The sequence below is a fragment of the Limanda limanda genome, chromosome 11 (assembly GCF_963576545.1).
Source record: "Limanda limanda chromosome 11, fLimLim1.1, whole genome shotgun sequence".
NCBI classification, from domain to species: Eukaryota; Metazoa; Chordata; class Actinopteri; order Pleuronectiformes; family Pleuronectidae; genus Limanda; species Limanda limanda.
The window spans coordinates 28,202,076-28,228,960 of record NC_083646.1 but is presented as its reverse complement, the minus strand read 5'-3'; the positions used below and the strand labels follow the sequence as shown (position 1 = coordinate 28,228,960).

The following is a 26,885-nucleotide window of genomic DNA, read 5'->3' as shown; positions in this document are numbered from 1 at the left end:
CTTAAAGAGCTTGCTGACAAAATTGCAGATATTGATAGGCGTTATGCTCTTTCGCCCACACCAGATCTTTTTTTTTTTTTTTTATATTTTTATTAGAAGGTATGGCACAGTAGAACAGGAAGCAATGTCAAATTTACATTGGGTATCTCAAAATCACAGTCCGACGATTAACAATATATAGAGACATTGACACCATAAAAACACTGTGCATCACGATGGATTAAGAGTAAGGTATACAGTCTTCCTCCTAGGATGTTTTTCTTATTTTATGGACCACATGAACGTGGTCATACGAACAATACATTACACAACTCAATGAAAATAATAATAATAATGAAAGATAGATAACTTCTATTAAGTAATAATTAAGTATTAAAGCTGCACAGTATAAATAAATTAAAAGGAAAACAAAAAACAAAAGAAAACACACAAAAAAATAGAATAAGTAAATGAATGAATAAAAAGGAAGAAGAAAGAGAGAAAAGAGAGAGAGAGAGAGGGGGGGTCTGTCAATCAGGGGGCAGAGACTGGAGAGAGTGAAAGAATGTAAGAAAGGGAATCCACTTACTATTAAATTTGTTAGAGCTACCTTTCACCGAATATCTAATTTTTTCCAGCTTTAGGAAAGACATGGTGTCGTTGAGCCACTGAGTGCTAGAGGGAGCTTTAGTTGACTTCCAGTTGAGAAGAAGGTGGCGTCTTGCCAGTAAAGAAGTGAAAGCTAAAATGTCTAATTGATTAGAGGTAAACCGGTTATGGTTCTCTGGGAGCCCGAATATGGCAACATGGGGGGAGACTTTTATAATCACTGAAAGTATTTTTGACATGGTATCAAAATAGTTCAGCCTAAAACAAGAGAGTAGCGGACAAGAGTAGAACATATGGGTTAAATTGCAGAATGAGGCATGACATTTGTCGCATTTGTCAGTGATACTGGGGTAGATTTGCGACAGTCGCGCTTTAGAAAAGTGGACTCTAAACAGAACTTTAAATTGTATAAGTGTGAGACGAGCGCAGGATGAACTTGTATGAATTTTCTTAAGAGCAGTGTCCCACCAGTCATCCTCCAAATTTAGATCCAGTTCATCTTCCCAGGCAGCCCTAACTTTAGTAACTGGAGAGCAATCAAAAGACAGAAGTTCATTATAAACTTTAGAGATGAGTGATTTTTGAAGTGGATCGTGGTTTAAAAGCACCTCCCATTGTAGGGTCGGCGGCGAGGAAGGAAAAAATGGAAACAAAGCTTTAGCGCAGTGTCTAATTTGAAAGTAACGAAAAAGATGAGAAGTTGGGAGATGAAATTCTCCTGAGAGATTTGTAAAGCTGCGAAAAATACCATCTTTGTAAAGATCTTGAAAACATTTCAGGCCTCTATAATGCCATGTGAGAAAGGTTGAATCTGTAAGTGGAGGTCGAAATAAATGATTGTTCAGTAAAGGAGCTAAAGTAGATGTTGATTTAAATTTGAAGTGTTTCCTAAACTGATACCAAATTTTAAGTGTGGAGTGAACCACTTGATTATTTGTGAGGCCTGAGAGGTTGGATGGAATAGAAGAGGTAAGTAGAGCAGGTAAGGAGGATGAAACACATGACTGTGCCTCTAGGTGGCACCATGGCAGATTCACTGACTTGAACCAAAATGAAATTTTTTGAATGTGTGTCGCCCAATAATACAGTTGAAAATTCAGAAGTGCTAATCCGCCATTGAATTTACATCTCTGAAGTGTGGATTTGCAGATTCTAGGAGCTTTTCCACACCACAGGAAGTCAGAGATAGTCTGATCGATTGTTTTAAAAAACTGCTTTGGCAGGAAAAGTGGGAGACAATGGAACAAAAAAAGAAATTTGGGCAGAATGTTCATTTTAACCGCGTTAATTCTTCCAATTAACGAGAGAGGCAAGCTCTTCCATCTTTGGAGGTCAGACTTAATTTTAGACATTAAAAGTGAGAAATTAGCAGAAAAAAGAGAGTTTAACGTTCTGGTTACGTTGATCCCGAGATACTTAAAGCCAGAAAGGCTCATTTTGAAAGGGACATCTGATTGTGTGAGCTGTGATGCTGAAGCATTGACAGGATAGCAGTCGCTTTTAGAAGTATTCACTTTATAGCCTGAGAAAGAAACAAATCTCTGGAAATCAGATAAGATTGTGGGAATCGAAAGGACAGGATCTGAGACATACAACAATAAGTCATCAGCATAAAGTGACAATTTAAATTCTGTGCCCAATCGTGAGATCCCAGTAAAAGTGGAGCAGGACCTCAGAAAGATCGACAGGGGCTCTATAGCTAGCGCAAACAATAGAGGAGATAGGGGACACCCCTGTCTGGTGCCACAGGTTAGAGACACTAAGTCCGCTTTAAGACGTTTCAAATGAGCAAATATCTTTGATCTCTTAATTGGACTCCCCATACCTTTAATATTCCAGCTCAAGAGTCTCACAGAGGATCCAGTGAGTGGGACATCAGAAGTATTAGTATTGGTAGCCATATGTTAAATCCCTAGAGATAGAAATAGACTGAATGCGGATCCCCAAGGAAGGAAGAAGGAGAAAAAGGGAGAAGAAGAGAAAGAAAAAAGAAAGAAAAAATACACAAAAACACAAAAAAAAACAATAACACACACATTGAACCACCCCCCAACTGCACTTACAACGTCCCCATCCCCAAACGATGGAGAACCCAGTGCTAACTCCACAAGGAGTCAGATCCCTAAAGCGAACACTTTCGGCTTTTTGCATAACTATCAAGCTTCGGGTTAAGCTCCTGCAAGTCTAGCAACATTTGACAAGAAGGTACAGCCAATCAAGACCAAATTAAACTAAAAACCACATACTGTGTGTTTATGAAAATAAGAGGAAACAGATTAACTGAAAAAAGTAATAAATGTCAATATTAACTGTCACTGCTTCCTCAGCGGTGTGTATCACCTCACGGATCTCTTACAAGTTGAGCGACCTGATGAATGCGCTGGCCTCCTCCGCCGAGTCAAACCTCTTCTCCGCACCGTTGTGTGTGATCCGGAGCCGCGCCGGGTAAAGCAGACCATAGCGGATCCCTGGTATCTCCCGGAGCCGGCGACGAACATCATTAAAGGCGGCTCGGGCACGAGCCGTCTTCGGGGTGTGATCGGGAAAAACTGAGAAACTCAGCTCTCCAACCTTGATCCGTTGCTGGGTTCTGGCTCGGCGCAATATGTCCACACAGTCTGCATGATAGTGAAGACGAGCGATTATGGGGCGAGGGCGCTCTCCCGGCTTCGGCTGGAGGGTACGATGTGCGCGGTCCACGAGTGGCTCTTTCTCCAGCTCAAAAGCCTCCTTGAGCAGAGAGGAAACATCCGCAGCAGCAGAAAAAGTGGAAAAATCTTCGGGAATTCCCACTAACCATGTTATTGCGCCGCGATCTCGCCTCCAGATCTTCGCATTTATTGTCCAGTCTTGCCAGCTCAGTTGTCAGGTGCTCCACTTTAGCCTGTATGGTAACAATGTCATCGGTGCAGCAGGAAAGCGATGTTTCCATTTCACCTATGGTGTTCTTCAGAGTGCGCACCTCAGACTGGATGTTTGCAATGCTGCTGGATAACTCCGATTTCACTGCCTGTAGTTCAGTCTTGATGCTGGATAAGGTCTCGGTCAAGGCAGCCTGAAGTTCAGCTCTGAAAATAGCTGCCATTTCAACACGGAGTGACGATAGCTTGGCCTTGAAGTCGTGTGATGGAGCCCCACCTGTGGCCTCGACCAGGCAGGAGGGGGGATCACTACGAGGCGGGGATGCAGTGTGCGAAGCAGGCCGCGGCGGTTGTACATGTGGTTTGGCTTTTTGAGGCATTTTGGTCGGCGAAAATACGGCGTTAAATTTAGATTATGGAGGTGGGGAAAACCCACACCGAAGAAAGATGGAAAAGGTATACCTAAAATAGTTTTTTAAAAATTTGTTGCAGGAGCTCTGAGAAACACGTCCTACTCCATTAGCTGCAACACCGGAAGTCTCCACCAGATCTTTTTATGGAGAAATTACTGTTGCAAACTGAATTCAATAAGCTTATGACATGGAAAGCCAAGAAAAATATTTTTAAATCCAGACAGGTATATTATGAGCATGGAGATAAAGCAGGGAGACTCCTTGCACTTCAACTTAAACAGCAGTCAACTGAACAAATGATCCCAGGAATTAATACAGGCGCTGACTCGATATCTCGCAGTCCCAGAGTCATTAATGACCTGTTTAAGCAAAAGTATTCTACTCTATATCAGTCAGAGGTAGATAGTAGCTCATCTGAGATTTACTTGTTTCTTGATACTCTGGATACCCCAAGGCTTTCTCCAGATGATCAGTCATCTCTAGAGCAGCCATTGTCGCTTGAGGAAATAGCGAGTGCCATCAGATTATCTCGAACAGGAAGGGCACCAGGTCCGGATGGATTCCCCACAGTTTTACAAGGAATTTTCTTCAAAACTCGCACCTATCCTTAAATCAGTCTATGACGAATCTTTGGCCAATGGAAGATTGCCGCAAACGCTTACCCTGGCCACAATTTCAGTTTTACGAAAAAAAAGATAAGGATCCTGTACAGTGTAGCTCATATAGGCCAATAAGTCTTCTGTGCTGTGATTATACAATTTTAACTAAAACCCTTGCATAACGATTAGACCCTGTTATTCCTACCATTATTAATGAGGACCAAACAGGCTTCATTCCTGGGCGGCAATCATTTTTTAATGTGAGAAGATTATTTAATGTTTTATTTTCCCCCCATTCAATAGTACAACCTGAAGTTATTCTAAGCCTTGACGCTGAAAAGGCATTTGATAGAATTGAATGGACCTATCTTTTCGCAGCTTTAGAAACATTTGGAATGGGGCCCACTTTTTGTAAGTGGATCAAAGTCCTATATTCAACACCCATGGCGGCAGTCAGGACAAATGGCCTGATATCGGAATATTTTTCGCTCTACAGAGGTACAAGACAGGGTTGTTGTCTGTCGCCTTTCCTGTTTGACATTGCGATTGAACCACTGGCGATTGCTATTAGATCAGATGACAGGATAAAAAGTATATCCAGGGGTGAAACAAACCATAAAACTGTGCTTTATGCTGATGATGTGCTTTTGCAAATATTAGACCCAACTGAGAGCATACCCTACCTTCTCCACTGGCTGCAAAAGTTCAGTAGCATATCAGGGTATAAAGTTAATTTGTCAAAATCTTTATTATTTCCACTGAATAATCTGGCAAAACAGATCACTTATGAAAATTTGCCTTTTATCTGGGAATAGAAATAGCCAGTTCATGTAAATTCAGTATAACTATAGGTCGATTTTAGACCTTACCAAAACTGATTTGGATAGGTGGTCAAATCTTCCACTCTCATTGGCAGGGCAGATAAATGTAGTGAAGATGACTGTAATGCCCAGGTTTCTTTATTTATTCCAAATGATTCCCATTTTTCTCCCAAAATCCTATTTAGCTCGGCTGGATCGCTTTATTTCTGTGTTCATATGGAATAAAAAACCTGCACGTATAAAGAAGGCAAGCCTGGAGAGAGTTAAATCTGACGGTGGCTTGGGTTTACCTAATTTTTTATTTTACTATTGGGCAGCTAATATTGTCAAGCTGACATATTGGATCACCATGTTCGCAGATAAGGAGGGTCCGGTCTGGACTGATATGGAGCTGAGAGTTACACTCCCAGTTTCCCCGATTTCGATCCTAACTGCCCCCTCTCACACTAAATATCAAAGCGCCTGAACTGAACTCAAATTTGGTGGTCCAAAATTTGATTAAGATCTGGCGTCAGTTCAGAAAACATTTTAATTTGACAAATATATGTAGCTTCTCCCCAATAATGTTTAATTATCTTTCTGCACCATCTCAAATAGATCAGGCATTTGCAGTTTGGCTCAGAAGGGGCTTGGTCTACTTTCAAGATCTCTTTACCGATGATGGCTTTCCATCATTTAAATTTTTATGTGAAGATCATAATTTACCAAAGTCTCATTACTTCAGATATCTTCAGGTTCGAAGTTTTGCCTCTAAATTTTTCCCAGGGTACCCTTCCCCACCCCCTAAGACTTACTGTATTCAGTTCTTAATGTTAATCCACTCAATAAAGGAGCAATATCAAAAATATATGGTTTAATTCTGGATGGCTGCCCTCATTCGTGGGACAAAATTAAGACAGCATGGGAGGGAGAGGTTGGAGAAGTAATACCAGAAGACACCTGGAAAACTACCATACAGCGTATACACACATCTTCTTTCTGTATCAGACATGGCTTGATTCAGTTTAAGGTTGTCCACAGGTTGCATTATTCTAACGACAGACTGTCTAAATTATACCCTAATGTTGCACCAAACTGTCCTAGATGTCAATATTCTCCTGTTTCTTTGGGACACATGTTTTGGTCATGTCCATCATTGTATGGCTTCTGGTCCTCAGTCTTCCAATCACTCTCAGCAATACCTGGCAAAACACTGCAGCCTGACCCTTTGATAGCTGTCTTCGGTGTAGTAAGGGATGAGCTAAAGCTGTCCCGTCTCCACAAAAATGCAATTGCCTTTGCATCATTGCATGCCTGACGTCTGATTCTGTTGAATTGGAAGGGGAAGAATCCTCCTGCCTATGTTCATTGGATTAGAGAGGTGATGTTGGGATTGGCTCTGGAAAAAATTAGATATACAGTACACGGGTCGGAGGTTAAATACGACAGAACCTGGTCACAGTTCATGACACATATCAAGAGCTTGCCTTTTGCCTGAATCCTTGTTCTTATTTAGTATGTATTTATTTTTCCCTCTTTCCTTCTCTGACTGCCGTCCTAGTCTTCTCAATGCTTATATTCTGACTGTTGGGACTTGTTTCTTATGTTAAAGGTCCAGAATGTTGGTGTTATGACCATAATAATCAACACAGATTGGTTTGAGTCTTTTTTTTTTTTTTCTTTGGCCTGTCTCTTTTTTGTATTTGTCTATATTTGCTTTCTTCTTAACTAATGATGTAACTGTTTTCAATATGGAAAAATGATAAATAAAGTTGTAAAAAAAAAAGAATGTAAAGCACAAATGGATGAAAAGCGGAGAAGAGAATATAAGCCTGAGAAATAATGTGGGGCCTTCAGTTTGGTCTTAAACAAGTCTATGGTGGAGGAACACCTAATTGTTAACATATCAAAAGGTGGAGGGCAGCTACAACGCACAATTGCCCTTACCCCTTCACATGAACTAAGGGACAACCTGGAGCAATTGGTCTGAGAATCTGAGATATCTGGGGATAGAAGGGGGACAGAGATGTTGTGGGGAAACAGACCATGTTGAACTTTAGAAACAACGAAAGAACACTGACACTCAATACTATACTTGACCAGTGGCCAGTGTAGGGATGCAAGTACAGTTGGTTCTTGGTACAAGATAGTATTCCAGCCAGACTATCTGCATCAGTTGCAAACAGGATTAGGATGACGGGCTGATGCCCATCAGAATATCCATCATAATCCAGTCGAGAGGGGAAGTGATGGGATTCTATTCTATTTATCTAATCTTTTTTATAATCTGTGATACCCCCAATCCACTGAGATTAACATGACAGTTCTCTGATACAGGTCTAACCTTCAGCTTCAAGGTCTCACAATGGCATAACAATTAACTCTTACAAAATCCCTTAACAATTTGAAACATATGTTTACAAAAACAACTGTTTGTTTTGGTTCATTTAAGATACTAGAAATGTGTGAGTTTGAGCCTGGTGTTTCATACCTGTCTAACTAATATGTAACTACTAATTATAGTTACATGCTGCAGACAATGTTGGAGGTCTTTAGAAGTAAGAACACTGTCACAGCGCAGGGAGCGTTTCCTTTTCCAAAGGAACAACTTCTAAAGGGTTTGCCTTGGAAAGAGAAGTTATATTCACGTCCTCTCATGCTGTTGCTTCCTGAGCTTCTGGAGGAAGAAATTCCCTCTAGCGCCTTTTAACCCACGCTACATAAACACACACACGCACTCACACATAGAGAAAGCTGTTAGCATTCTTCTACAGAATTGCTCCTCAAAAAGAGACTGAAAGTAGTGTAGCACCTTTCAAAAAGTCACATGAGATGGTCGTTCCAGATCCACAGTCACAAAAGGTGGTCTACAGTTAATACAAATCTATACGTTTGTGGCAGTGGTGCTTGCCACGGGGCTCTCCCGCACACAGCCAGAGACGGAATGATTGCTTTTTAACAGGATTTATTGTACACCACACACGTGAAAAAAAAAACTTAACACAAACACAAAGTGACTAGCTTTCCAGCTTAGTCCGGCTTCTCGCAGGTTTCTCCAGTCTCTGAGCTTCCGAGGCACTGTGGCAGCGAAGACGCTGCCTTTTAAGTGTGAGGACCAATCAGCTTACAGCTCTCACCTGCGCTGATTGATCCTCTGTGGTGCATCCACAAAGTTGTTCCCACTTTCCACAATGATGGGTTCAGTTATCAATGGGAGGTGAAAATGTCGTGCAGTAACTGAATGTTTCTGCCATTTTCCAAAGCCTGTTTCTATACAAATTAATACTTTGCCTTTATCATTCCCTCTCCCTTCATTATGAGGAGCAGGGTCTGCCTTCAGAGGCACTTCTTATAAAACAGTTTACACAGTTTAGCTTTTTAACATAGTAGATAATGCTTCTTTAAAACTTGTTCGGAAATACCATGTATTAAGGCATCACCAGTCAGCCCACTAATCCAAGTACCATTTAATCTAAGGCTTTAATCTAACTATAATTCATCCCTCTGTCAATTATGCCACAGACTCTTATTTCACTTTCTTACATCATCTAAGCCACTGTGCTTTGGCTTTTCAGTCCTGCCTCTTGCTTCTCCTCAGGTTGTTTATCCAGGCAGCAGGCTTCATTAAATTACTTTTCCCAGTCATCTGCAAATTCTCTCTACCCTTTGTGGCATTTCATCTTGTGTCGCTGCTTACGTGGCTCTGAGTCAGTCATACATACCCTTACTCACAGTTGTCCAGAGGGGGGTGGTTTTCACTTGGTTGACCTTAGCCCCACCCTTCACATGACCCCACCCTGCTCTGGGCCCCACAGCACTCCATTCAACTGGCCAGCAGATGCTATCCAAATGAATGTAATCAGACCAAAGCTGTTCATACTCACAGCATGGTTGAGGGTGGGATAAGGAGGGTCTTTGGTTGGCCTAGAAATTTTGTTCTCTTCAAACTGGTCTTTGTCTAGTCTCCACAAACACACACACACACACTGACAAAATTGACCCAATGAACAGCACATTTCGGAAGTTTTAAACTGGAGCGGGGCTGATACATACGCCAGCCTTTAAAAATCTTAAAATGCTCAGAATAGAGCTTCACACACTAGTGGCTGGGGCCAACAATTGTTTGAATTATTGATTCAACAGAAAATATTTACTTGATTTGTCCAAACTGTAAAACATCAAAAACTGGTGAGAAATGTTTTGCAGGCAAGTATTTTTTGTCAGATTATCCAATCTTTTAAATTGATTCAAGTCCAGTTTAGTCCGATCTGTGTCACATTTGAGAACCCATGGAACTATCCAATTTTTTTCAGTTATCTGTAAAGTTGCTGATTTAATACTTGACAAATTGTAATTGGACATTTCAAGCAGACCCTCAGGTTTTTTAACTTTGCACCCTTTATTGATTTTGGATGTCTTCACAGTGAATAGAATTTAATGTGCAGGTTTTGTCAATTTGTATAAAGCAAGTGCCTTAGTGACAACATAACATCCACTCTTCTAATGAGACAATACATTGTAAGCATACCAATACCCCAGTCTTAATTGTTACTATTGATTTAATTGTCATTGCCGATTAGTTACTTTTTTTCCCTCTTACCTAAAGTAATGAAACTTATTTAGTTGCTTATTTACTTTTCTCCATACTCTTTTATTTGTTTTGTTAGTCATGTGCTGAATGAATAATTGGAATCCTATGGAGTAAAGGATTCTTTGGATTAGAGTGGCAACATATATAGGTTAGTTAAATTTACAATAACGAAAGCCATTTTTTTTATTTTGTCACTACGCATCACCCCTTTCATATTTTGCAACAAATCAGGGAAAAACATATGGCATTTTATTAACCACTCAAATCTGCTAAAAACCTGCACAGATACAATAAAATCTATCCATACTTGCGCCTCAAACAGGTCATAGATTGTTCAAAGAGCCTATGCACGGGTTAAAAAGTGCAGCTTGTCTTGTGTACAGTCCTTTTTTGATTGCATGTGTCCCGAGAAATTTGAAAACAATATATAGGAAACTTGAAACATTTTGTCTCAGTTTCTAAATTTCTTCTTTATTTCTCTCAAGTTGTTTCACTCTGTTCATCTTGTCTAGGTCTTGGCTTTTACCCATTCCTCTGTGTTACAATCTATGTGTGTGCGTGCGTGCGCGTGTGTCAAATGACCTATTGAAATCTTTGCGGTGCAGTATGCCTGTTACCACAGCAACGCAGGCTTCTCAGTCTCTCAGTCCTTCTCTCCCTCTGTCTCTCCTCCATTTTCATTTCCCCTCAGCACTAGACTGAGGTCATGTGACCACTCTGACGTCAAGCTAGGCAGGCAGGCAGGCAGGCAGAAGAGCTAGTCAGTTTGTGGGCTTTTAACAAACCTCTTGCCCGAGCTTGGATTCTCTGTTTGTATCTTTTAGCTCTGTCTCAGTTATTCATTCATTGCTCTTCCCCCCCCCCTTCTCTGTTGTTCAAGCTCCCTTTCTTTTCCTTTCATCTTTGTTTCTCTCTTGTGCAATTCTGCTTCCTCGCCTGTTGCTTGTCCTGCAGCTGCTGCTGACACAAACTTAGTCTAGGGAGAAAGTGTTCGGTGATGGACTGCTGAGCAGCTACATTGCTTCAACGCGAGGTAAGCTTGCTGTGTTTTCTCTTTGTGTGCTTTAGAAGCCAGTGGTTTCTTCCAGAAGAGCTTGTAGCTCCTGCCTCTGAGTCACATACTTGTGCAGAGGGGAGATTGTCTTTTAGATGAATAGTCGAGTGAACAGCGAGTGAATGAGTCTCTGTGAAAGTGAAGGAACTCTTTTTGTAAAGGCTGAGATGACCTTGAGCATCGAATTAGTGCACACATGTATTGCAATGCTTTAAAATGGGGGGGGGGGGACTAGCTGCTTCATTTCCTGGCAAATGTAGCGAGATCCCCCCCCCTCTACCATGCAGGAAATGACTGATGAGAGAAGGCATAGAGATGGGAGGTTGACCATCATGGGGGCTGAGTGTGATATGCATGTAGCTGGATGAGATGGCCAGCTCTACATTTCCCCCCCAAAGTGTTGCTAATGTTAGAGGCAGTAGTGTGGGCTGGAGCTGCTGGCTCTCTCTGCCAGAGAATCAGAGGCAGGGAGGGGGCAGCGCAGCTGCTACCTGCCTCCTCCCTCAGTGGGGATGGGAAAGCATCAGCGGTATGTGCTGCAAAAATGTTATGCTCATAGTCTCAAGGACAGTTTAGACACTGGGGTGAGATCAGGTCTTTTTTTTTTTTCTTCGAGTTATTTTCTTGAGAAATGTCAAGCTTGAGACATCCCCCACCCCCGGACCCCCCTCTCATACACACCCCCAACTCCCTGCGTGCCTCAAACAAAAGCATGCCAGCCCCCATTTTGCCCAAATAGGGTGGAAAGGAAACAAGGATTACAAATTTTCCCTTCAATACTCCACCTTCTTCTCTACCTACTTCTCTAGAAGTATAGCTCTTCATTTGCTGTGAGACTTTATCTCCTCTTCTTCAGCAGTGCCTCCTTCCTCGAACCAAACAAACATGTTAAGAGCGTATAACAGGTCATTGTCTCTGTACCTGAATTATCACATCTCACATCTACTGACTATAATAAATGTGAATGGTCATTAGTAACATGTAGAAGATCACTTAAGGACACAAACTGGAATTTGAAATTAGCTGCATTAATACCACAAGAGGCCATTTTTAATTAGGAGACGAGTATCATTTCCCAATTTTGTTTTCATGTATGTTTGTGCACAAAAATACTGTTATCTAAATTTTATGTGTTGGCATATCATGTGCAGATTATAATCTGTGGCATGTTGGCAGCACTGTCTGAAAATATGAATTCAAAATATATGAATGTGCTGTTATTTAGAATGAATACAGTATGTGATGCCAAAACCACTGTGTGAAACCATCTTTACACTAAGCAGATAACCCTGAGGCAGAATCACACACACACAAACTCATGCAAGTGTTAGATTTACGTATTGAACAGTTAACTTAAATCTATCATGTAAAATTTCCCTTCAAAAGCTCAACACACACATATTAGATGAGAGGTAATGAGATTATTGAGCATTGGCGACCATGGTTACCATGGTATTTTCTCATTTTGTTCTCAGCCCTTCGGTAACACATAACACACACCGTGTCACGTCAGGTTTTTTTCAACTTTATTCTCTGTGGCTGTCCTTTTCTCTTGGTCAGATCCTCTGTGTGAAGACAACAACACTTCTTACTGATATTGTGTATATTTTTCTCCATCCAAATTATAAATAAGCACTTCTTTATATCTTTAACATCAGTGTTTTACATCCAACTAGAATGGATAGCATAATAATGCAGAGTTGAAACAATTTTACTTGCTAGAACTGACTGCTTTTTAGAGTTGCAGTTTAAACACTTAACACTTCCTGCAACTTGTTCTGAGATGAAGCTTTCACAAACCAACCATTGGTTTCCACCTGGAAATGTGAATCAGCTACAGCGTCCTGTGCCATGGTTCACAGTGTTTGAAACTGCTTGCTTTACCAAAATGCTGGTAAATTTCAACACTGCAGTTATTTTGCCATAAGGAACTTAGTGAATACAAAGACTACTTTGTCACCATCAGTACATCACACAACTAGAATTCATCATTATCATCATCAACCACAGATAATGATCCAAATTTAGGAACTAAAAACACCATTGAGGTATTTGTTAGTGAGTTGCAGTTGAAAACAGACAGATTGTGTGGTCGCCAGAGCAGGGAGTTCATTAATAAAGAAATACACTGATATACTGCTGCTGCTGCGGATAATACAGTGAGTGAGAGTGACGTCGAGAGAATGGAGCCTGAAATAAATAAAACAAATCTAATTCAATGGTGGAGGCAAAAAAATTCCCCAATCTATACAATTTTACAGAATTATTATTTCAATGATTAAAAGAGGCTCTACATGGAAGGTAGGTGAATATTATACAGTGTTAATCATGCTACACACATACCTGTCAGCTAATAAGCTAGAGTGGTGAAAGCTTGTGTTTGTACTGGGTTGGTTCAGTTCCATCGGATCGATCTGTGTAATACTGGACTTAGCACAAAGGTCCAAGATCAAAGATTTATAGAATCTTTATCACCTGATTAGTCAGCATCATGGGACAACAATTATATGTGATCACTGAACTCTTGTTTCCTCCTAATCCTCCCGTACGTGTACTCTATCAGTGCCAGTGCAACCATCACGCAGCACTACGCACGTGTTTTTATACACACTTGTACTTGATTATACACGCACAGTGTTAGAAGATATTATTAAAAACTATTAATGACTCTGCAACTCTGCTGTTTAATGGTATAGGAACATAGTTTTCTGTAAGTTGTTATATATCTTTTTCAACTAAAGTTGTTCCTTGTTCGTAGGAAAAGATGTTTCAAGCAAGCACCAATAACACTGTTGGTTTTAATGGAAATGATGAATTGGATCAATAATCTGCTTCAGTTCACTACCTCACATCAGCATTGTCATTTGCCCGTCTCCAAAATGGTGGCGTATGCAACTTTCAGAAATATACCTTCTCTGTTTTAAATGAGACCCAAGGTGTGTTTTTAGAAGAATTGTCTTCTATGCTACTAGACCGGGAATTTCAGGTGGATTGAAAATAAAAAATAGCATGGTAGGGTGCTCTAGAATAACATAATAAATCAACAGCAGTCCCCAGCTGTTTCTAGCTCTAAAGTTGCAAGTGTTTTTATATGCTTGACAGTTATTATCACAAGAAGCCTACACAAATCACCTGCATCCTCTGGATTCACTGCTTTTATTTGTAAGTTTGCAAGTGTCTGAAAAACCCTGACATTCATATTCGACTAGTAACAAGATAATTTACACTGTGTTTTAAACTTAAAAGTTCACTATCAGAAGTAGCGATGCTAGACTACATAGAAATGCTAATGCACACCCCGTGCATGTTCTTAGGCGAGAGCTTGTGTGCAGTCTATGCAGTTTTCCGGTGTGCCCATGAGAACGTAAACGTGCCTCAGAGGAAGATATCAGAGGACATATAGGTTTAAAACATGGTGTAAATGACACTGTTTTGAGTTGAATTTGAATGCCGTGGCTTATGGGCACTTGGATGAAACCACACAAGCAGTATGGAGATGTTGTTTTTTTCTGTTGTTATATTACATCTGAAGAAGGGGTCCCATTTACCTCAATCGTGGTGAGTAGATAATGAGCGACTTTGAAGGGAATGGCTGTTATTAAATTTACTTTATTATAAAAGGAAATGTTTCTGTTTCTGTCTGATAAAATTATTTATTTCATCACATAAAATGGTTAAACAAATTATTTACTGTGTCATGCATTTGCACATTCATGACACAAAATACAAAATACAAAATCAAGACACTGCTATACAGCACCACTCATAGTTGTCTCTGTGTGTACCTGAGTGACTAAAAGGGCATTCAACAATGACAATGCGCCCGCGGATGCAGGGCCACAGCTGTGGCCGCACCGTGGATATGATTGTGGATCGCGCGTCAGAGGTCGCAATGGTGGATCCAGTTCGGTGGATTCTGTATCGTGCCTGCTGATCGTAGTGGTAATGGAGGATCCATTGTCGCGCTGGCATCGGCTGATGGTGGACCACGACCGAGGCGGCAGCTGATAATGGATTCTAACTGGCGGCAGCGGACAATAACTGTGGACTATAGTGGATCCCATCCTGATGCTGGATCGTGATCTTGCTGGCTGCTGACCAGAGACTATGACTGCAGCAGGACTGCTTCACATATAGTATTGAAAAAATGTTTACCCTCATCGATGCTGCTAAAAACTTTAATCCTGATGATGTTTTCTTAACACTTGACATCTATTGCACTTCTGTCCGTCCTGGGAGAGGGATCCCTCACATGTGGCTCTCTCTGAGGTTTCTACATATTTTTACCTGTTAAAAAGGTTTTAAGTAGTTTTTCCTTACTCTTGTTGAGGGTTAAGGACAGAGGATGTCACACCATGATAAAGCCCTATGAGACGAATTGTGATTTGTGAATGTGGGCTATACAAATAAAACTTGATTGATTGATTGATTGACAATGGCATTTATTGAACTTTTTCAACCATTTTACTGAATTGTGGAAATGTCAGACATCATGGTCACATCACCGAGTTGGCTGTGACATATTTCACTCCGTTGAATGCACTCCTCATGCAGTTCAAATCAAACAGGACAAGGCAACCAGGACAGTTGGGGTACAATTACATTTCTTTGCCAAGGTATTGTGATGTTTTAATCTGCCTGTGTGAGCAGCTGTGGCCTGGGACTCATCAGTGATTGTAAGGAGAGGAAAACACATTTTGAAATATATCATCAGCCATACTTATGGAAATATTCATGTGTTCACTGCACGTTGGACAAACAGCAATGCTCTGTATTGTTGGTCATTGTAAGCCTGGATCTTGGAAGAGTAGTTCTTCTCAGTTGAGTTTTGCTGGGCTGTGCTTGACCTCGTGATCAGTTTATTAGTGGAATAGTAGTTAATAAAACAAATTTCCTTCAGAGCAGCCATGTAGAAATAATTGCACTCTATCTTCTGCGAATGTCCTGATCTCTGTGATTTGCAAGAGCAATTGCTTATGGACAGACATGTTAGCGCTAGTTTCAAGGGACAGCTGGTCATCCGTGCTCTTTGTCATTTTCCCATGGGTTTTTATTTTAAGAGGTCATAGGTCGTTTAACCCAAATATCCAGCCTCAGTAGGCTGTACAATGCTCTCTCAGGCTGCCTGCAGTTAAAAGGTGCCACACAGACAGACACTTGCTGACATATATCATTTTTAAGGTAAAGTCTAGGTCTATAGTCTGCAAGGCATTGGTTAGGCAAACTATGGGAAACAGATGTTCTATTTCTAGTTACAGAGAGGAATTCACACAGACAAAACAGAATTCACACAGACAGAACGATCTAGTTTGATGCTCAAACAAGATCGTATTGGCTGCCATAACTGAGAATGCACCTGGGGAGTAATTTGAGTCAGTTTCCCTACACTGGAAATTACTACTCAAAGTTAACCTTCTGTCAATCGAAAAAAGAAAAGATTTGCCACAAACTAAACTGTTGTGTAATCTTTGAAGCCACAGCGCACTAACTGAGGCAACAGCCATGCACTTGATAAATGTGTTCCTTTAGTCCCCTGTCAGAATGTTGTAGGACATTCCCTATGAGGTTTAGTTATGAGGTATTTAGTTGTGGTAGTTGGTGCTGCAGTGACTTTTTACAAGCAATAATGTACTATACTACACAGATAAAAAGAATGTCTTTCTATGTATCTGCTTGTTGTGATGGAAAGATAATGTGTTGTGGGAATGGGGAACAATTTTCAAAATGTTGAAAAGGAAGTATGGGAAGACGACATCTGATTTCAGTGTCATCATTGTCAGTACAAAGGAGCATGTGATAGTGCTGTACAGATATTTAGACATCTAGACATGACTCTCATCCAAGTTTTATTTTGAATTTGTAATTTTTACTATTCCTAAAACATCATCAATGTTCAGAATAAAAACCAATGCACTGGTATATTTATATCTGAGAGTAATTATGAAAGGCTGCTTTTTGGTCATTGAGTCCAAAAGATTCATAATTGGTCAATCAAAAAATAATTTATGTTTTCAGTAATGGTTTGGATTATTTTTGATGATCATTGAATGATTTCATAATAATTAAACAGAACACTAGCTTTTTTATATTATAGTTAACTGAGTATCTTTTGGTTTTAGAGTATTGGTCTTTAAATTTTACAAGCAATATAAATTGTGGGTGGCATGTTTTTGTAGTTTCTTTAATCAGCAGAATATCTGTTAAGAAAAAACAATCAATGAATGCAGTCCTAAAACAGTCATAAAAAGGGTTAGGGTTTGATTTAGTCAACTAGGTGATTGTTTACCTACTATGAGAACATTTTAGAAGTCCAGTTAAGTAAGTTCAGTTTCATTTCTTTACTATTTTATTAGCAGGAAAAACAATCAATACCAAAATTACCAGTTTCATTCTGTCCCACACAGTAGCCCTAACCCTAAGAGCGAATACCTCTTCCAAGGCTAATTCCCCGTTCTCACCATGTCAAAGAGGTGTTCCTTCTAGACTCTGTCTGCCTGCTATATTCTTTTTTACCCTGCCAAAGTTTAATAATGAGCCCTTACATTTTTTTTGACACATCTTATAATAACATAAAAGATCTTGAACTTTATGTTTCGATCTGCCACTGCATTGTATAGTTCACTATTTTCCACACGCTAACATCCATTAAAGGGACTCTTACCTTTGTTGCATTTGAGAATTACAGCACATTCAAATCATCCCGCCTTCCTCCAATGCCCCACCCCCTCGTTCCCATCCGCGGTGTTTTTTTGAAGAAACTTTATTTACAAGCAGACTTACAAACTACTGCCTCCGCGCACGCACGTGAGTTTTTGTTTACCAAAGCAATGGATTCGGATTCAGAAGCACCGGTAAGTTATATACATTGATGACGCGGGCCCGAATGCGCCACAAGAAGCAGACGGAAAACCTGCATGTCCATGCAGCAAACAGACAGGTCTGTCGGCCAATAAGGTCCCTCGGTCCGAAGAATTTTATTGGTTGAAGTTTTCACTAAATATTATGAGAGTGAAATAATTGTTTGTTTTTACTCCTGGTGGGTCTGTCTTGCATTTTAGAGTGTCATTACCTTATTAATACCAATTTAACCTTATCCAAAAAAAGTGTAAAAATGCAACAAAGGTAAGAGTCCCTTTAAGTTATTACCACACAGACAATCTGACCTCATAGTTTCAGCTGGTGTTTTGTGCAGGTGAAAGCAATTCCTGAAGCTGCCTATTTATATGGGTCCACTCCAAAATTAAATGTGTTCTTCCATGGGCCATATCCCAGCCCAACCTCCAGCCTCAACAAAATCTTTTTGAAGCATTTGGCAGAAAAAGTAGAGGGAAAATTAATTTTAGAGCAAAAGAATAAGAAACTTCCAGCTCTAGACAGGTACCATGCAGAAAATCATTTTAACCTGAGTTATAAGGTAAGGAGCTGAATTGTGTCATTCATGGTACATAAAATAAACCACTGTCTAGCAAGATACTGATATCTGCATGTTTTATGGCTCTTTTGAACCATAGTTTATTGTTCTGATCACAAATCTCCATTAGTTCAAGCATTTCTTGAAGGCTAAATTTCGTACATGACCTGAATGTGCTTCATGTTTGTTGAGGCATGATATAGAATACTTAATTAAAGAGCATTTGGTACTGGGTCACTGAAAACACATTAGATATGAGGAATGAAATAATTTAATAATTCACTCCTTATCACCTAATTGAAAATCAAATTTCATCTTTTTTGGGGGAAAAACAAAAAAATCCATTTATTCACTACATTATTTTGATGGAGCTCTCATCCACTGTGGATGAGAGTAAATGACTATATGGCATCGGCCAGGTTATGAATCTCTAATACACAGCTACTTGGAATTCCTCAGTGCTTGCAGATATCTTTAGCTGTCAGAATGTACATCTTATTTGTGAGGCAAAAGGAGAAGAGTGCCATGTCTGAATCTTCACTTAAAAGTAACTTGAATGCAATATGTGCTTGGAAACTACAGTCTGAAAGCTGTCCACTTGTGAGGAAGCAGAAATAAAGATGCTATCATGGAAAGGAGATCCTGAATTAGTTTTGTGGTTACATACTATGTCAGTGTGTTTTTCTTTGTGTACGACTGAGTTTGAATGACAACAGCAGTGGTAGAAGTTTCAGACCTACTCTTAGCTCCTTCTGTCTCCCAACTCGTGACTTTGTACATGTGTTTATACATTCAATCCAAGTTACTTTACTTTGTTTACACAGACATCCTGTAAATCCATTATTGCAAAAAATTGAAGATTATCATTGATTCGAACGGTGCCCGCGGTGTGACATATAGCTACTTTGATGGTTGCCCAAAACTATAATTACACATATTCACATTAAACAGTTTCCAATTTTTTTATTAGATTTCACAACAATGACTCAGTCTAACTGTCCACTAATTTTAATTGTCAGTAACCTTTAAGTTTTAATACATGTTTACTGCTCAGCATATCTCAGTTCCCCATGTTCATCGTGACCCATGACCCCTTCTGTGATGTAACTTCCGTTCTGTTATTTTCCATGATGTTGTATCCTGTTTCTATATTTTTCTTTGACCACAGGAAACACAGCAGGCTTTGTTGCATCCCCTGAGGCAGTCTTCAATCAGAACCATCTCCATGCTCAGGCCCTGCCTGAGTCATGTTTTCTCCTTCCCTTTCTTATTTTATTGTCCCATAATCTTTTTACACTCTGTCTCTTATTAAGCATACACTATAAGACATGATAGACCTTGCACTCATCCTGTAACAGCCATTCATTCTCCAGCCGCTCTCATACTTGTTCTGCAAACATCTCTTATCTGTATAGGTTCTTTGTCTCCTTTTACAGCCAACCCACTTCAACTTTAACAATACTAATGGATGTGTGTCCAGCAAGTGTGAGGCAGTTCGTTTGTTATCATCCACCATCAGTTTTTTTGAAAGTTTTTATAGAAAGTTATCCGTCATCTTTAGTCTGCCAGGAGCATTTTATTCAGATGTGTTTAATACACGGATGGGTATGTAACTGAGGACATGTAAGGTTAACTGTCTGACAGTTCCCTAAGCCAATTCTAGCTTACAAAGTGTAGCTAGGCATGGCTAGCTTATACACAGCTTTCATGGTGGTTATTGTTATTGTTTACCCTCTCCAAAACCAAACTACAAAAAGAGAAGTGAAAGAAATGAATTTAACATTCTTTGTTTACATTTTGCATTTGAATAATAGGACTAATGAAAAGCATTTACTGCATGGGCACCATCTATACCTCAATCAGGCACTGCTAACTTTATATGCTGTGATAAAACGGCAGAGAATTGTAATATAATTTATAAGACACAGGTGGATATCTATACTGTCTCACCCCTGTTGGGACCCAGCAGTTAGACGTCCAATTAACCAGGTCCAGTGATCCATTGCCTGGCAGGCAGGGAGCTCCCACCAAGGCACTGCAGACAAAGAGCCAAAGAAAGTAGTTATGACCTCTGTGTACAAGGCAGGGGACTCATTTTATGTTGGACGAAGAAGGAGAGTCCACCCAGAGACCCAAGCAGATGTGACTCTTACAACAGTCCACCAGAATAGTTTTAAATGGGACTCAGCTAAATTGCATAACCCTTAAAGTTGATTTTGAAATTTACTTGAGTAAGTGTGTCATCTGCCTCTCACTGGTACAGTCTTTTTCTCCAGAATCAGTAGGCACAATGTGTGGTTGCCTCCTCCACAACATCCTCTCAGGTCTGTTACCATAGCAACTTAATGAGGGATAAGAGGGCCATTTAAAAGTATAAGGGCTGAAGACGACAGCATCACACTCACCAGGTAGCAGCCACCAATCACTCTGACTCAAGTCACACACGGTTTGTGTCCTGTATCAGGTTCAGATTTGATTTAATTGGAAAGAGCTTACACAACGGTCAGTTTTATTGCAAAAGGAAAGGGAAGCATGAAGGAGCCGATCCTAGAAATGTTGGCTTCAGTCCAAGTACTACAAACTCATCTGCCCCCCTTTTGGTTCACCCTCTATCCAGCTTCTCTATCCAGCTACTGCCTGGCTGTCTGCCAGTGCCTGTTTTTCTATTTGAATTCCCAGAGCCAGAGTATTGAGGGGAGATGTTTCTCCTTTTGAAGGACTCCTTGGAACCAAGGCTATAGCTTAATGAGTAATAACATGCACTTGGACGGCTAACCCCTGTGGATTGATTGGTGTGTTCGTGTGTCTTTTTCTTCCCCATTCCCATTCACGTCAGTCCTGCTGACTGCAAAAAAGTCACAGTGTGGATCATCACCTTTTTTGCAGAGTAGCAGTATCAGTAAGTGGAAAGGATTTCCAAATTAAGTGTTCTACTTTACTCAATTAGTGACCTTTTAAAAAAATGCTATTGTATATTGAGTTACTACATTTATTAGTACACTTATGGCCTGAGCCATTTGAATACTAATTCTAAATATATTTTATACTCATACCAATATTCTATGTATAGTTTCTGCGTGTCTTGTATTGTGTAAAATTGAACAGTCTTGCACATTGTAAGTAGACCAGAATGCACCTAGGTGCTTGTGTTTTCATACTTGAGTCCAGTTATTTTGTCCAAAAAGGAAGTGATTGGAAAATATCAGAAGCTTAACAGGAGAGAGAGTCCACACTGCCTGCATGAGCAGCGGGTCTCAGCCCGGTGAGAATCTGAATAACTGTCTGCACCCTCTATTTGATATATATATTTAATAATCTGTTGTTGGCTATAGAGATAGTCAGTAGTTTGCTTCAAGAGACAAAATTTGACTGGATGCAACAGCAGTTTGGAAATAACACTAACTTTAATGTCTTTATTGAGTTGCCTCTGTGCAACAAAGCAGTCCCTGTCATGCTTCTTCGATTTGTGATCTGCTGTTCAAGATTTGTCATTAGAACACTCAGAAAGAGCCACATATGAGGGATCTCTGTCCCAGGATGTCCTGAAGTGCAATAGATGTTGTGTGAAGGAGATAGGGATGGGCATTCGATTAAATTGTCTTAATCGATTGTCGGGAGAATTAACAATCGATTTTCGATTAATCATTAATATTTTTATATTAAAATTCACTATTTATAGGCTATATTAAAATGGAGTGAAAATAGAAAAAACACTCTTATGGGATTGTTGGCAGCAACAATATTGTCCGCATTTTCATGAACACATGCAATAACTCGTTCTTCAAGTCCCCATTGCTCTACAGCTCCATTCATTTTCTCAGCGAGGTGGTCAGCTGTATGCCCGCCTAACAGGCTTTCTGTGAGGAGGACCGCTTAGTTAAATTGCCAGTCATCACTGATGTCACAGTCGGTGGTAAGAGCAACTCTTTCAGCTGTGCTCAATTCTTTTAACAGCTCCTGCTTCCGTTCTTCGTAGTGCGTTTATACCAGTCTGGTGATGGTACGTCGTGACGGAATGTGATATGCCGGTTCCAATAAGTTTATCAGTTGTTGAAAACCTTCGCCCTCAACAATACTTAAGGGTAGCATATCCATCTCGATGAACTTGCAGATCCGTTGGGTAATTTTCTCTGCTCGTTGTGCATCGCAGCTCCTCCGTGCTTACACCGAGTTGATGCTAGGTTGAGACCGAGAGCAGGATGCACCGCCACTAACCAGGGTCGGATGTGCGTTGTTCAAGTGGTACATCATTTGAGTCGTGGCCGAGTTGTACTTATACACAGTTTCGCAGTGTTGGCAATGAACTAAGAATTTTTTTCAATTAAAGTGATCCAACGCTACACTTTGCCGTGACCTCTTCATGTTTACTTTTGAAATACACGGAAACCCCGCAGGTAACTGAGTAGGCCTGTGGCATTTTTTTTAAACATTGCCCCCCCGTGGTAAAATGTGTAATTGCTGCCACATAGAGAAATCCTTTACATTCCTTCAAGACTGACACTATGCAACAGAATATACATTTGTTTTATCGATGAAAAAATAATGTTATCGACGAAATTCTTAATGATCAATTATTCGATCGTCGATTAATTATGCCCATCCCTAGTAGGAAAGCAAGTCAACAGAATAATAATATTTCAGTGTTCACAAGGCTCCAGTTTGCATGTCTGTGTTTGATTGAGTCATGTCACTTCCTCATCTCATCTCCTCTGCTGAGTTTGCACTCACACACCTGTTGCTAGCAGCATCCTGAGTTTGCTGAGCGCGTCGTCAGGTTGTATAGCTAAAGTTGTGTGTGAACTGGAAATGTGCCTCATAACAGGTGACAGAACAGAGTGGTAATCAGTAATTAAAATGTGTGTGTGTGTATGTGTGTCTGTGTGTGCATGTGTGTGCGTGCTTGCGTGTGTGCGTGCGGCACACCTGTGCGTACGTGCGTGCATGATGTGTGAGTGCATGCGTGTGCACATGTATGTAATCCCATTACTGTAATCACTCTGAGGGTCAGTTGCTGTAGCAGTATTATAAGGAGCACAGTAATTGGCAAAATATTAAATTTTTATTTTTTTTACAGTTTCACATGCCATTAAAGAACAGAGAATAAAACGTAAGTAAACAGCAAAAACGATCTAATCAAAATATGTTATTTAAAGGCATTGTGTAAAATTTTTGTACCCCTTTATTTCAGTCAGAAGGCATTGCGCTTTCCTTGCTTACTAGATTCAGTAAAATACAAGCAGATCAATTTAAATCACTGTTGCGAACATGTATAAAAGTAATTAAGTTTCTTGTCTGAACAGTATTATTAAATTGTAACACTGGATTGAGTGTAGAAACTACAACCTTATCGTTTATCATTGTCAAATGGCATTGTATCCACATTTAGTCTTGCAGTTCGTTTCTACTTTTTAGTCAGGTAAGTTGCATGGCTGGATGGTCTGTTGGTCAGTCCACCACTTTGATGATTCACTCTAGAATGAATCCGAATGACTTTGTTTTGAGTAAAATGTCTTGACAGTTACATTATTCCCATGAACTGTGGTAGACAGGTTAATGTTTCCCACAAGATGATATGTACATACAATCTTTGTTGATCCTCTAAATTTTCATCAGGTGAAAATATAAATTTATACATTCCCATCAGCCTCAACTGTTTCTTGTGTTTAGTGTTAATTAGCAAATGTTGGCATGCATATACAATAAACTATGATAAGCATAGCTGCTAAACATAGTGTCTTTGTGAGCATGCTTTTGTTAGCATATAGCTCCAAGCACCAGTGTACAACTGAGCACAGGCTCACAGACTCTAAGTCTTATTAAATTTGTCAACATTTACTCATATATGCTTTGCCATGTGTATTAGTATCCAGGTTCTAGCTTCTAACGTCCACATTGCATTAAGAGTTTTCCCTTGTGTTAATTTCAGTCTCCATGTTTTTTTTATATACTGTATGTGCAGCCTTTGAAATGTTAACTATTTCTATGTTATCTCCCTTCACACATTTTCCATATGCTGCTGTTTAGATGTTAATCAGTTGATTTTACAGAGCTCAGTGTGACTGTACAAATAAGTCAGTGATAGAGTTAAACAAAGGCGAGTGTCAAAAAATAATGCTCTGTGAAAACCATTCTTGCATTCATTCATGAGCCACTCAAGTGATTTATCACTCTCATTATGATTCTGCCCCACCCATACATAAGAGCTGTGTTCATCATCCTGTTTGTTAAAAACAGGTAGAAGCTGTCGAACACCTCACTGGGTATTTGTTACTGAGTTTTACAGAAGGCTAGGAGCTGGAGATTTTCCATTAGACTTTGAGAGTCTCTGATATGTTATCACTTCTCAAATATCCTTGCTTACTGTATGGGATTTCTACTCAGTGGTAGCCTTGATTGAACTTTAGGGGCAGAATAGTGTTTAAACTATTTATCATAGTTGCTCTTGAGCTGATGATACATTGAAATGCTCAGTTTTCTCCTCTCTCCCAATATGAGATTATAGCAGTAAAGCTATTGTCGTTTCCTATGGTTTCAGTAAGTGCAGTAGTATTAAAAGACCTTGCTACATTTGAGTACACGAGTGACTCATTTTCTGAGAGTTGTAGGCCAGAGCAACGCAAACAGGGCAATTTACAGGGCAATGCACAGGGCTGAACTCATACATGCATACAGTACAAGTCGATACAACCTGAACAGACCCAAGAAACACAAAAGAATGTTAATAATACTACTGCATGTGTCATTATACTACTGCATGTGTCATTTAAAACATGTTTATTATTCTTCTATTTACATAAACACTTATTATAACACACATGATAAAATATAAGAATGTATTATTCCATAAAATACAGAGGGTGGTTACTTTAGAACACATTATCACTGAGACCATGGAGCAGGCACTTCCTGTTTGTGTTAACAAAATGGCAGATAGAAAACAGACTCAGAACTCTTTCACTGTGTTTCTCCTCGCTGTCACTGTTTCTCTTACTCCAAAACTCCCTTCTATCCCTCAGAGAGAACCACATGTGAGGGATCCCTCTCCCAGGACAAACAGAAGTGCAATAAATTCCACATGTCGCTGAATACATTAACGAAATGACAATATTTACAACATTGATTAGAATAAACAGATTTTAGCATAATGGAAAGGTGTGTCAATGTTTAATGTATTGATACATAAGAAATAGTCTCATATAGATGAAAAAGATAGATCCATTCATCCATTGATGGATAGATAAATTGATGGATTCGATTTTTAGATTTTCACAGCAGTAGCCACGTATATAAAATTAAATAAGAAACAAGGTAAAGAATAAACAAAAAGGAAATGAAAATACACAAGGTGATAAATAAATAAGGTGCAAAGGAAGTTTTGTTACTGCTGTGCAAAAATGGTGGTGAAAGCATGCTGATGAAATTATGATAGTGTACATGTTGCATAATGGACAGTGATATCATAGCAATGATAAAAATGACAATAGTAATTGTATTAGTAATAGTATACATGCTCCATATTTATACAAATTATAATAACAATAATAACGGAACAGCATAATAGTTTAATAATAGTAATATCAGTAATAAAACAGTAGCAGTAATTTAGTGATAAAATATGTATTCATGACTAGCATCATATACACACCATGTCAGAGGTACAAACATACACACAGACATAAAATATGGATATGATAAATAATATCAATATGCATGGTAGTATCTGACCAGGATAGTGTGTACTCATGTTAATCACTTAGCATGACAGTCACCCTTGATAAGTATGAGTTTATTGTTAGTAAGTAACACAATGTGGCTGGATCAACTGCATATAGATGATGACTTATCATTGTTAATTGTCAGAGTCAATGTTTTATGTCTCATTTTAAATGAACATTTGAATTGACTCTGAAGAGGGATTATAAACTTTATCCTGTTCATAAAGATTGGCACTACAAACACTTATACTCCAGTTCCAGGAAGAGAATCTAAATTGTGTTTGTCGAGCAGCTCAGTTTAAATGTCATTTGACAACATATTTTTTGCCTCCAAGTTTAATGTGTGTTAAGAGATTTTATAGACTAATTAAATCCATGTTAGGCATATGGCACAGTGCAGTTTAGTAAGAACGGTTGCTTACATTTTGGTTAATACAAAACCACTTGAGGATGCAGCAGCTGCTTCCTCAGCTTAGTCTGGTGGTTATGTAGCTGATACATGGATCAGAATCACACTTAAAAATCAACACCCTACAGTAGAACCAATTGCTAAATTACACTTTTGAAGAAAAGTAGAATTCAACAGGGATGTAGTTTATGAAAGAAATGGCTGTAATGAGTTGTTTTGGGGCTCAGGGGTTTCAGAATTACACCAGTTAGATGTGTGGTAAAACCACACACTGCCAAATGTTATCCCTCTATTTTCTGTCTAGCTTGCGACTGGTCACAGTGGAAGCATGTTGAGTAGTCCAGATGTCTTTTCTTTGCAGTGTTTTCTAGTTTCTGCTGGTGGACCCCAAGGTGTTCCCAAGGCCCTCCGACCAGTTGACCGTGCCAAAATAGAATGGATGGT

The 26,885-nt window shown here is 39.6% G+C and overlaps 1 protein-coding gene across 3 annotated transcripts in view; it reads left to right on the top strand.

The window, feature by feature from the left end:
• Positions 1-26,885, top strand: part of LOC133014233 (neurocalcin-delta A) — an 82,147-nt gene that overhangs the window by 37,576 nt on the left and 17,686 nt on the right. The window contains exon 1 of one of the 3 annotated variants that reach the window (XM_061081422.1): positions 10,602-10,885. The exons of the other annotated variants lie outside the window; for them this stretch is intronic. The gene's annotated coding sequence lies outside the window, so the exon portion shown is untranslated. Of the gene's footprint in view, positions 1-10,601; positions 10,886-26,885 lie in introns of those variants that run through there. 3 annotated transcript variants of the gene reach the window in all.